The sequence below is a fragment of the Myotis brandtii genome, unplaced genomic scaffold (genome assembly GCF_000412655.1).
Source record: "Myotis brandtii unplaced genomic scaffold, ASM41265v1 scaffold523, whole genome shotgun sequence".
NCBI lineage: Eukaryota > Metazoa > Chordata > Mammalia > Chiroptera > Vespertilionidae > Myotis > Myotis brandtii.
Window position 1 is genome coordinate 2,230,708 of NW_005369902.1, and position 12,085 is coordinate 2,242,792.

At 48.3% G+C, this 12,085-nt stretch overlaps 1 protein-coding gene across 1 annotated transcript in view; it reads left to right on the forward strand.

Annotated features, from left to right (window-relative positions):
- ASIC2 (acid sensing (proton gated) ion channel 2) overlaps positions 1-12,085 on the forward strand; it is an 845,339-nt gene that overhangs the window by 791,365 nt on the left and 41,889 nt on the right. The window lies entirely within an intron of this gene.

A 12,085-nucleotide genomic window follows, 5' to 3' on the forward strand; every position in this document is an offset into this window, starting at 1 on the left:
CGGAGAGTTGCAGGGACTCTTTCTTTCTCTTGTCCCTGGTGTGCCTGCAATAAAAGCGGGAGAGTGGAAGTCCTAAACCAGATCAGATGAGGCAGTTCGCCCTGGGAGGCCTGGGGCAAGGAGTGAGGGCAGTGAGTGGTGGGGACACCGCTGTCGTGAGTCAGAAAGGGAGAATCCAGGAGAACATGAAGGAGTGATCAGCAAAGAGGTGCACGTAGAACTTACAGGTTCAGCTTGTTTTTAAAATGTACCTCAAATGTTGTCTCTTATGTAGTACTGAGCAGAGTTCTTTAGCCATTTTATGAAACAGTATTCTGTCTTAGAAACTGGGTTGAAATCTGTAAGCGAGCTATAGTTCTGAATCTCTGGGGGGAAATTGATGGTGTAGGATTCAGGTGTACTTAATGCCTGGGCAGTTGCTGAAGGCCAAGTCCAGCCTCCATTGCAGCACAGAGGGGGTGGGCGGCAGCTTTGAGGCCGGGGCAGAGGAGGCTGGGAGTTGGCCCGGCCTTCCAGGCCCAGGGACTGAGACGGGTGATGGGAGCAGAAATGGAGTGTGTGAGGGCGTGCGCGAGGTGGGGAGTGAGCTGAGTCCCTAGGAAACCTCCCCCTTAAGGACAAAGAAGGCGGGCATGAACCAGACAGCAGGGAGCCACGTTTAGGGCTGAGGATTTGAGTCAGAAAAATGGCCTCGGTGATGTAAAGTACAGCCTAGGGAATACAGTCAATGCTATTGTAATAACTATATGTGGTGCCAGGTGGGTACCAGACTTATTGGGGGTGATCGCTTCATAAGTTATATAAATGTCTAACCTCTGTGCTGTACACCTGAAACTAATATAATATTGGCTGTCAACAGTAATTGAAAGAATTTTTTAAAAGAGTGAGAGTCCTGGCCAGTGTGTTCAATGATTAGAACATGGCCCCATGCATCAAAGTGTTCGATTCCCAGTCAAGGGCATGTACCTGGGTTGCAGGTTCAATTTCTGGCCCCAGTCAGGGCGAGTGTGGGAGGCAACCAATCAATGTGTCTCTCTCACATCAATGTTTCTCTCTCCCCCCCTGACTCCTAATCTCTAAAAATCAATGTAAAAAAATATCCTTGAGCGAGGATTAACAACAACAACAAAAAATTAAGAGTAAAAATGCAGATTAACAAGTCGAGGCGTGCAGATGCACGGGCAGTCTGGGTGCACCAGAGCCCAAGAGATGAGCCGAGGTGTGACAACCCGCCTCTGAGTACTGCCAAGCTGGACCCTTGTCAAAGCGCCAAGGGCAGACTTGAACCAGTAGCGCACTCATTGCAACTAGAAAGAGGGTTCGGCATGAACTGAACTCAACTTCGATTTGTCCAGAGGTGACTATGGCAGTCAGGGAAGTGAAACATTACAGAGAGTGTGGAGGAGAGATCGGTCCACTTGAAACACGCCTGAGTGTCCAGCTGGCATGCATCCAAGTTAGGCCCCCACCCTCCCGTACACACGGGGAGACAGAGGCCCATCTTCAGGGGTTGGCAGGAACAAATAGTCAATTCTTTGGGCAGCTTTGAGTTTTCTCGGGCGGGGACTCTAAGGGGGCAGGGGGCTAGGCTCGGCCTCAGGATGTAGCTCTGAGCTGTCAGAGACCATGGTAGTGTTTGTTCGGGTCTTTGTAGGCCAACCTTGAGGCTAGAGTTTGGTCCAGGGGAGAATCTTGGTCAGTCCTTCCTTCTGCCTGTTATGTGAGCAAGCTCTCCTCCCTTCAGAGACCCAGACGTGGCTTAGACAATGACTCATTGTGTGCATGATTCTTTAACTCTAAAGGTGAGTTTCTGACCCGTTTCCCAGGGTAAATCGGACTTTGTGGGCTATTCACTGTAACTGCCACACCTGTCGTGAGTGACTTACCTGGGCTGACGTCTCTGTCCACATTGCTATCAGCATGAGGGCAGGCGAGTAGCATTCTCTGAACCCACAGGGTCACTCTGCCTGGCCACTAGCGAAGGTCAAAGGTCAGAGAGAAGGAAGCTCTTTGCAGATAGCCATTTCTTTGGCCTGAGAGATGCACATATCCCTCCCCCATCCCCACTTCCCCTGCATCAGTGACACTGAAAACATTTCTATACAGATCTTGTAATGTAGAAATCCACCCATGAAACCTATATGTTCGTGTTGAACAATGTCACCCCAATCAATTCAATAAATTAAAAAATAATAAGTAAATAAATAAATAAGTAAAAGGAAATGTCTGGGCTGGGTGGGAAGGTGGAGCTGATGACTTCCACAAATCCTTCCGTTGCTTTCTCTCCCTGGTCTTAAGCAGAGGGACTCCCCACAGTGGGTGGGAGCAGACACATTCCCAGCTTCGGAGGGCAAATTCGTTATTTGCTTTGAAGTATATTCGCAGAAAATCAGCCTCATTCAGATCCATATCGCCATGGTAATTATAACTAATACTAATATATTTCGTTAAACATTTTACAGCCTTCAAAGCATTTCCGCATCATCTCATTTGATCATTTCATTCATATTAATAGAGAAATACAAAAACACATCCCGGAGCTAAATCTGATAATCTGTTATGTTTACATGTATATGAAAGAGCGTATTCATAGGAAATAAGACTTGAAGGAAAGAAGCCAAAAGACCCACAGTGGGGCGATGATGAATGATTTATTTTCTTTTCTGGGTTTTTCCTTGTGTTGTATAATGTGGCTTTGCTTGGCTTCTCATTCAGCAAATATTTGTTGAGCACCTATTATGCGTGAAGTGATGGGGACACCACAGTGAACACAGTAGAACCAGGGTCTGTCCTCATAGAGCCTTTGTAGTCGTGTTTTTTCTCATAAAGAAAAGACAGTAATTAAATAATGGGAAGCCAAGTGTAATTTGGGGGTCGGCCCCCCTTTGTACATTTCCATCCTGCCATGAGTACTGGCCTAGCCTACCCAGCTGACCTTGATGCTCAAACACTGTGTTTCATTGCTTCTAAGATGCCTGTTTTTTCATGTTGTAACATTTCTGAAACCAGGACTTGTTCCCCAATGAGCTGCATCTCACAGGTCCCATCGGCAGTGCTTTTTCTTTCTTGGTGGCACAAAAGATCACGGTGCATCCCACAGTCTATGGGGTCTACATGGATCCCATTCCAGGATTCCCTTGTTTGAGGTCAAAGTTCAAGGGACTCTGAAAGGAGGTCAGGAGGGGTGAGAAGACTGTGGGGAGCAGAAAGTTCTCCCCTGGAAAGCTGCTGTGAATCGTGCTAGGGAAACTGACTCCTGAGTGAGAGCCGTAGGAGGAACCAGTGACTTAAAGGAACCCTGCCATGAGCTTTATGCAAATGGAAAAGTCCTTCCACATGGGAAACTCATCCCACCCATGCAAAATCACACACGCACTCCTTTCAGTATGTTCTCATTTTCTTCTGTAATCCAGACCAAATTGCCTTTTTAAACTCAGTGTTTGCCCTAACCCCAATTAAGCCAAAGTATGCCTCTGCCTTTGTGGGCAACCTGAGAAATGTTCCCGTCCCTCCCCGACTAGCTCAGCCACTACAGAAGCCCCTGCGAGACCCCAGAACCAACTCCCCCGGAGACAGGCATTGGGATAGTGAGCTGGGAGCAGAAGCAGAACCCCGGAGAGTAGACAAAAAGTTACTGCTAACGGAGCACACACTGCCTGCCAGGCACTAAGCTGCGGAGACACTTGTCGTGCGTTATCTTATTTAGTCCCACAACCCCGAAAGGGGGATAGTGTTACCTCCACGGTCCAGATGACAGAAACATAGTTAAGTAGCTCGCTTGAGGTCACATGGCCAGGGGAGTAGCAAGGCTCAGCTTTGAGCCAGGTCCGTCTGTGGGGAGAAAGCCAGACTACAACCCTGGGCCTCAGGTTTCCCATCCATAGAATGGGAGGACTGGGTTAAGTGACTTCAAAGGGCCTCCAGCATGAACAGCCTGGGAGCCCTGCCTGTGTCCCTCGAGCACACAGCTGTCACCTGGGAGTTTGGCACCTGCTCCCTGCTCCGCAGGAGCTGGAGTAAATAGCAGCCCTGACATTAGAAGGGAGGCTCTGGGCATGCTCCTTGTTGGTGCCCATTCTTCAGCCCCTACATAGTGGTCACATCGCTACCCTGCCTAAAACCCTTACACTCCCGGGTTTACTCTAATTTCCAAAATGCCAGCCCTTTAGAATGGCTTCTGAGACCCTCTTCCATTGGCCCCATGCCCCCTTTAAGCCGCATTATCTGCCTGTGGTTGACCATCGTGTACCCTACATTCCAGAACGGAGACCCATCCACCAAATACCCCACGCCCTTGGGTGTCTGCCTGGGTGCATTTGCACCCACTGTTCCTTCTGCCCAGAACCCCTTATTTGTCTTGTCTGCCTGGCAAAGGTCTCTTCCTATTTCCAAATACTGTTCAAAGAGCATGATCCCTAAGAAGACCTTCCCCTCCATCCAAGGAGCTCCTTACAACACGTTGTGCCTTCATTTATTCCTTCTGCAAATGCTCACTGAGCAACGGCTGTGCAGGGAATATGAAGACGGGCAAGACCTGGCCCAGCCTTGGAGAGCTCACGGGCTGAAGTGGGCTTCTAAGAGACACAAAACTCTCCTTAAAGGACTTGCTTTCCCTTACGCATCACTGCTCCTTACACCTGCCTCTTAGGAACTTGCTGCTTTAACCTCCCTCAGCCTTGTCTCACTAGAGACTGACAGCTCCCTGAGAGCAAGGCTTGTGTCTGTCAGATTGCACATACCCAGTGCCTTGCTTATATGTGAGCTCGGGAAATGTGCGTTGTTGAAACAATAAACGCACTCGAATGCTCCAATCTGCACTCTATGCTCAAAAAGCACTCAGATGCTGCACTGTAGCGCTCTCCCTGTCTCCACCACCCTCCCCTGCCAAAACGCCCACTAGAATCTGCCCTGAGGGCCCTCCATCTCCCTGAGGCTGTTAAGCCTGCCTGTGATGGATGGTGATATCTGTATCCTTTCTGGCTGCACACTTAGAGACCCTAATCAAACCAAGAGCTTATGAAAGGAGTTGGGGCTAGAGATATAGTAGATCTGGAAGCCATCTGTGTACAGGAGAGTAGGTGGAGCAGACACGAAGGCCAGGACAGAACTTTGGGATGTGGGAAGAATTAGACGGGTAAGTGACTATCTGGGCAAGTGCAAATCTGAGGCCGTCACGTGGTAAGAGCACAATACAGTCTTCGGTGTTGACATTACCAGTCAGACTCTGCCCCAAGTTTAAGAAGATTGCTAACACTGGTGGGACTCCCAATTGTGATTTGATGTCAAAAGATTTATCATCTCTCGCCAACCCCCTGTTCAAATACCCGGGTGGAGATTCTTGTTTTCTAAATGTTTATCCATGTATTCATCAAATTTTTTAATCTTCACCTGAGGATATGTTGTTTATTGATTTTAGAGAGAGAGGAAGGGGGTGAGGAAGGGAGGGAGGGAGGGAAGGAGAGAGAGAGAGAAAGAAAGAGAGAGAGAGAGAGAAACATTGATGTGAGAGAAATATTGATCTGTTGCTCCCATACACACCCTGACTGGGAATCGAACCTACAACCTAGGTATGTACCCTGACCAGGAATCAAACTTGAAACCATTTGGTGTATGGGATGAAGCTCCAACCAATTGAGTCACCCAGCCAGGGCTCATCAAATATTTAATCCACACCTTGACCCTGCCCATGCTTCTTGGTAGGCCTGCGAATGAACCTGGAGATCCTGGTTGTTGGTTGGCCACCAGCTTCATCGTTCAGGACATTCTCTGGAACACATGGCCCTGGGTTTATATTTGAGGGTGTCAGACATACCTTGGGGGTTCAGGATTGGAAATAACTACCCAGAGGTATCTCATTCTCACCAAGAACCCTTTCCACTACCAGCTGGAACCTTTGGGATGAGAAGGATCGCAGTTCCACAGCCTGGACTCCGGGTTGGTTCCTCACTGGAGCTGTATCCAAAGTTCCATGAGAAAGCCCATCGTCTCACCATACCCTGCACCGAGCAGCTGCCCGCTGGCCTGGTCAGGGCTGCAAATGAAGGCAGACACTAACACGTGGGTCCTGCTGGCCTCAATGAGGTCATTGGCAGGATGTCGGAGCCCAGTTGGCCCCTGCAGAACCCTATGCCTTTGCCTTTGACATAGGTTAGACCAGATTTCCAACATCTGGAGGGAATCGCTCCATGGCTCACCACAAGAAACAGTATCCCCCACCTCAGACAAAAAGGCCCAGCTGCCTCTCCCCTGCCTGCTTTGGGCAGCTCCCCTCACGCTCCCTGACACATCTTCCTGAGTGCCTTTCACAAGAGAGGCTCATTGTCAATCTGGCACCCAACTACATGATCCTTAATATTAGTGTCTCCATGGGCCCCCTTAGAAATGGAGGTTTTCCCAGTTTTCAAGCCAGGGGAGAGAATTTGTCACACATGCCTTGAGCAACGTTCAGACTGCCAAAGCAGGAGCCTCCTCCATATGCAGCATCCAGCTCTGTTCCAGAAAGCACCAGGGAGGCATCGGAAGCCGGAATACCCCGTTGTGTGGCCATTCACTCCATGATCAACAAAGGACATGGTTTCCCGTAAACAGATGAAAATAGAAATCAATTAGGCCTCTACTACTCCAGAAAGCAACAGGGAGGCGTCGGAAGCCGAATACCCCGCTGTGTGGCCATTCACTCCATGATCAACAGAGGACATGGTTTCCCATAAACAGATGAAAATAGAAATCAATTAGGCCTCTACTAGCTTAGCTGCTTCTTCACTTGTTACCACTCAAAGTAGAAATATCTTCAGATCGCCACATGGTTTTAACAATAGTTGGGTTTTCGCCATTTTTTCCTACACAATGAGAACTTGTTTTTATGAAGGTGGAGGGATGGTGAGGAGGGGTGGAGGGAGGAGAAGAACTGTGATTGACTAGGATAAGGCAATGTGCTCAGCTCTGTGGGGGGTGAGGGAAGGGGGGCGTCTACATACAATATGCTCAAGTCTTAGACGGAGGTAGTATTGCTCTATCCTGCCTCCTCTCTCCTTTCCTTCCAAGGGGAGGGCGTCCACATACAATATGCTCAAGTCTTAGACGGAGGTATATTGCTCTATCCTGCCTCCTCTCTCCTTTCCTTCCAACAAAGAGTCTCCAGAGAGTTCTCTAGACTTACTGGTCTCTACCTCCTCACCTTCCTTTCATGTCCCAGCCCACCTGTAGCACACCACTGAAACTCTTCTTTGTCAAGGTCACCCATGGAGTCTTCATGACTAAACCCAATCTCTGTTGATAAGGATGCTGCTCACTTCTCAGGCTTCATCCCACCGGGTTTCTCGGCAGCATGTGGACGTAACCACGCCTCCCTGTGACACTCTTCTCCACCCTGCTCTGGGTTTTTCTCACCTCTCTGCCTGCTCCTCTTAGTCCTCTTCGTAAGCAGTTCTTTTCCTGTTCACCCCTGAGAGGATGGGCACTCCAGATGCTGTTTCTGGCCTCTCCCAGTCTGCATTGTCCTTGAATGAGTTTGGCCTTGACCGTGACTTTCAGGTTGCTACCCCCAGCCCAGATCTCTTTCCAGAGCTCTAGCAGGTGCTGCCGAACGCCTCCTCTCAGAGTCCCACGGGCACCGCAAAGGAACAGTCTAAACTGGGCTCATCCTCTTCCTGTGATTCCACACCTGCACCCTAGAATTGCTGCTTCCCCAACCCCATAAACAACCTGAGTACAAATCTGCATTCTTTAGATGTGTGTGACCTTGTGCCTCATTCTCCTCACCTGTAAAATAGGAATAAAGACAGTTACATTCAGTGGGTGACTAGAGGACTCAGTGAGTTAACGCATTCATGTAGAACAGCTCTTGGCATGTAGTAAGTGCTCAGTAAATGCTAGCTATTATTATTATACTAGAGGCCCAGTGCACGAATTTGTGCACCAGTGGGGTCCCTCAGCATGGCCTGCAGGATCCGGCCGAAATTGGCTCTCCAATATCCCCTGAGGGATCCAGGATTGCGAGAGGGTGCAGGCCAGGCCGAAGGACCCCATCGGTGCACAATTGGGGCCGCAGAGAGATGTGGGAGGTTGGCCAGCTGGGGAGGGGCCACGGGAGGGCTCCAGGGTGTATCCAGCCTGTCTCAGTCCTGATCAGCCACACCCCAGCAGCAAGCTAACCTACTGGTTAGAGCATCTGCCCCCTGGTGGACGGTGCACATCATAGCCAGCAGTTGAGTGGCCTTAGCATATCATTAGCATATTACGCTTTGATTGGTTGAATGGCCAACAGGTCAATTGGACACTTAGCATATTAATCTTTTATTATATAGGCTCACCCTAACTATTATTATTATATCACCCTGGGCACTACTTAAATTCAGTCCTTCATGGTTCTTCACCTGGGTAAGAACAACAGCCACCTCGCTCATCTCCCTGCTGCCCATCTTGCCCTTCTCCAATCCATTCTCTGCATCAACATGCTCTTCCTAAAAGACATATCTGAGCATCCCCTCCCTCTTTACCCACAGGGTGGAGTCCAGGAATATCTCCGTGGGTCTTTCTGCTCTGGCTCCTGCCTTCCTTTTCTGCCTCATCTCTGTCTGCTCCCGGCCTCCCACGCAGGCACCAGGCTTACTGAACGGTGTGCAGTCATTCCCAAGCATCGCAAGCTCCTCCCCTCTCTCTCCTTGCCAACAACACCCTTCCCACCCATTCTCTATCTCATTCACACGTGCCCTCGGAGACTCAGCTCCAACGCAACCTCCTCCAGAAGGCCACCCGAGAGTATTCTGTGTGACTCTCACATAAAATTTACACACGATGACCATCTGTTTATTTATCTTTCTTCCCTACCAGATTGTGGGCTCTGTGAAGATATGACCCTATCTTATTTCTGTTTTTTTATATCTCAGCATCTACACATAGAAGATGCTTGACAAATTGTATTAAGTGGAATGAATAAATAAATGAAAGAGAGAGAAAGAGCCTCATTTATCATGTCACGCTCCTGCTTGGGACTCATTAGTATCTTTCCCAACCCAGAGAAAAAGCCCAAATTCCACATCCTGACTTCAGTTATCGCCATTCCCAGTGATTATATCCCACTGCTTTTCAGCAGCCCCCCTCTGATTCCCACACTGCCCCACACACAGGCCTGGAGCCTTCCTGCCCCATTCCTGGATCGTTTCCTGCTGACTCATTTATTTATTGAGCATCTACTATGTGTCAGGCACTGTGTTAGGCATGAGGGAGTTACCCGTGAACAGGACTGACCTGGTTCTCAGAGCTCACAGTCTAGAGCAGGAAAGGCAGACAATCAGTGAATCACAGAGTAAGAGCTATATGTGGCTTTGTAATGTGCCCCATATGCTGCAAATTTCTTAAGAGAAAATATTAAGTCTTACAATTCTTAGATAGACAGATAGATGGATAGAATATTGTAGAATGATCTCTGAGGGCTGAGTTCAATAATTTACAGTTCGTGTAAGCTCTACTTAGCCTTCAGATATGATGTAACTGAATTAAACAGTCTTTACCACTAGGAACTAAAAAAAAAAAATCCCTTTACTGAGTGCAAAAAAGAGGGGGGGCTAAGCTGTAAGTTGTACTAACTGATAGGGAAGCTCCACTCTGGTCCAATGTGGGGTGCCCACACTCACCAGCACCCATCAGGGCAGAACTTCTCCTGGACCCTCTAGGGCAGGGGTGGGCAAACTTTTTGACTCGAGGGCCACAATGGGTTCTTAAACTGGACCGGAGGGCCGGAACAAAAGCATGGATGGAGTGTTTGTGTGAACTAATATAAATTCAAAGTAAACATCATTACATAAAAGGGTACGGTCTTTTTCTTTTTTAGTTTTATTCATTTCAAACGGGCCGGATCCGGCGCACGGGCCGTAGTTTGCCCACGGCTGCTCTAGGCACCGGCTCTGACATCCGAAGCCAGTTGTTTATCTCTCAGTGGCTATTTCCTCCTCAAACCCAGGAGGCAGAAGAGAGGAGGCCCAGCCCGGCCCGTCCAGTGTGACTCAGTGGTTGAGTGAACCCATGAACCAAGAGGTCACTGGTTCGATTCCCAATTGGGGCACATGCCCAGATTGCGGGCTCGATCCCCAGTGGGGGCGTGCAGGAGGCAGCCAATCAATGATGTTTCTCATTGATGTTTCTATCTCTCTAACCCTCTCCCTTCCTATCTCTCTAAAAATCAATTTAAAAAAACATATTTTTTTTAAAAAGAAGAAAGGAGGCTTAATGTCCATTCACTCATCAACTTTATCTTACTCAGGAGACAAGTTAATCCATCAGAACATTTTTTGGTTGGGTCCTGCTACCTAGTACCACATTATCTTTTGATTCATGAGCAGCTCGCTATCTGAAGTCTGAACAGGGTGGCCTTGGATTCTGATGGGTTTTATTTTTTAATAAGGGACAAGATATATCTGTAGAGGACATTTCCATGTGCAGGCGGAAAGCTGTTTCATCTTTTTTCCCTGCCAACTGGGAAGGTTAAATAATTACAAACAAATCTTATAGAAATATTAATATGAAAGAAAAAGGAAAGAAGGAAGGAAGGAGGGAGGGAAGGGAGGGAAGGAGGGACGGTATGAATGGTCCCGCTGACTGTCATACTCCCTTGGCCAGGGCACAGGAAGGGGGCCTGGTAAAGGCATCTCTTTCCTATTTCCCTCCTTCTCCTTCACACTTGAAAACAACTGTTGCCCAGGGATAGAGAAGTCCCTGCATTGTTTCTGGGGTGACAAACTGGCTGGATAGCCCCAGTCATCATCCGCTGGGCACTAGTAAGTCTTAGTGCTAATCTGTTAGACTGCTCTATCCCCCACGCATCTGTGGTCTCTCACCTACTGAGATCTCTCCTTTTTTTTTAGCATTTAAAGCTTTTTAACAGCCAGCCAATTATTAATACACGTTTACCTAATAAGTTATTGGCACATCTTGCTCTATGCAATGAAAGTATGACCTTGGTTTGACCGCGAGGACTCCAAAACAGCAAGCACAGAGCCTAACACTGTAAATCAGAGAATGAATGAATGAGTGAATGAATGAATTGCAGACTTAATCAGTATTGGTTCGTGGATGGCAATACACCCTGCAGCAGATTCTTTTGTGGAACAAAAAGTCATTCTGAAATGGGAGCCATCGCTCCCTGGTTTATCTGCTTTATGTTTTGAGACAGCTCTCAGCATCCTTAAAGTGGGACCTTTGTCTCAATTGGGTGGCAACGGCCAGGAAGATGGCATTGGGCCAAGGCTATAGGGAGAGCCGAGAGGACTGCGAAAGGAACACACAGAAGGGGGGCGAGACCCCAGCAAAGAAGCCCTCCATCTCGGGAGAAGGGCAGACGAGGCAGCTGAGGGGAGTGTAAACTGGGAGCACCTTTGGACTAGAGAGTCGTTGGGTGGGGACGTGGGAGGACCCATTAAAATACAAAAGCAGGCATTCGCTTCAATCTAGCCGTTCCACTTCTTGGAATCTCTTCTGGAGAAATACTTACAAACGTGCCCCAAGAAGCGTGGACAAAGATCTTTTCTGCAGCCCTGCTTGTGAGAGCAAACATTTAGAAACAACTTCATTGTTCAATGGGGGACGATTAAATAAAGGAGGGCAAATGCGCATGAATCCCCCACCGCCCCTACAACAGGTAAACCAGGGTAGGAAAACCTGGAAGTCCCTAGGGGGAATTCTCCAGGATATATTAGTAAGTTAAAAAAAAAAAAAAAAGCAAATTACAGAACAATGCAATCAGTGCAGTCCCATTTGTGTTCAAAATACCCACACGCTAAACTAAGCGATATGTTTATAAATGCGCATATGTGCCCAGTAGCACACAGAGAACTGGAGAGGACCATGCCATACTGAGAGCGGCTGGGTGGGTGGGGAGGGGGTTGGGGGGGAGACAGAATTGAGTGCGTGAGACTTTTTACTTTTCTGGAATATTTATAATAAGAATGAATTTGTGTATTTATCATTGTGCAAATGTTTAAGGGTGTGCATAACGCAGCTATTTACAAACATGGTTTATAGTTTGGACCCCGCGTCTGACAGGCTCTCGTAAGGATGGGGCCTGCTGCCTCCAGCCAGGACAGCCTCC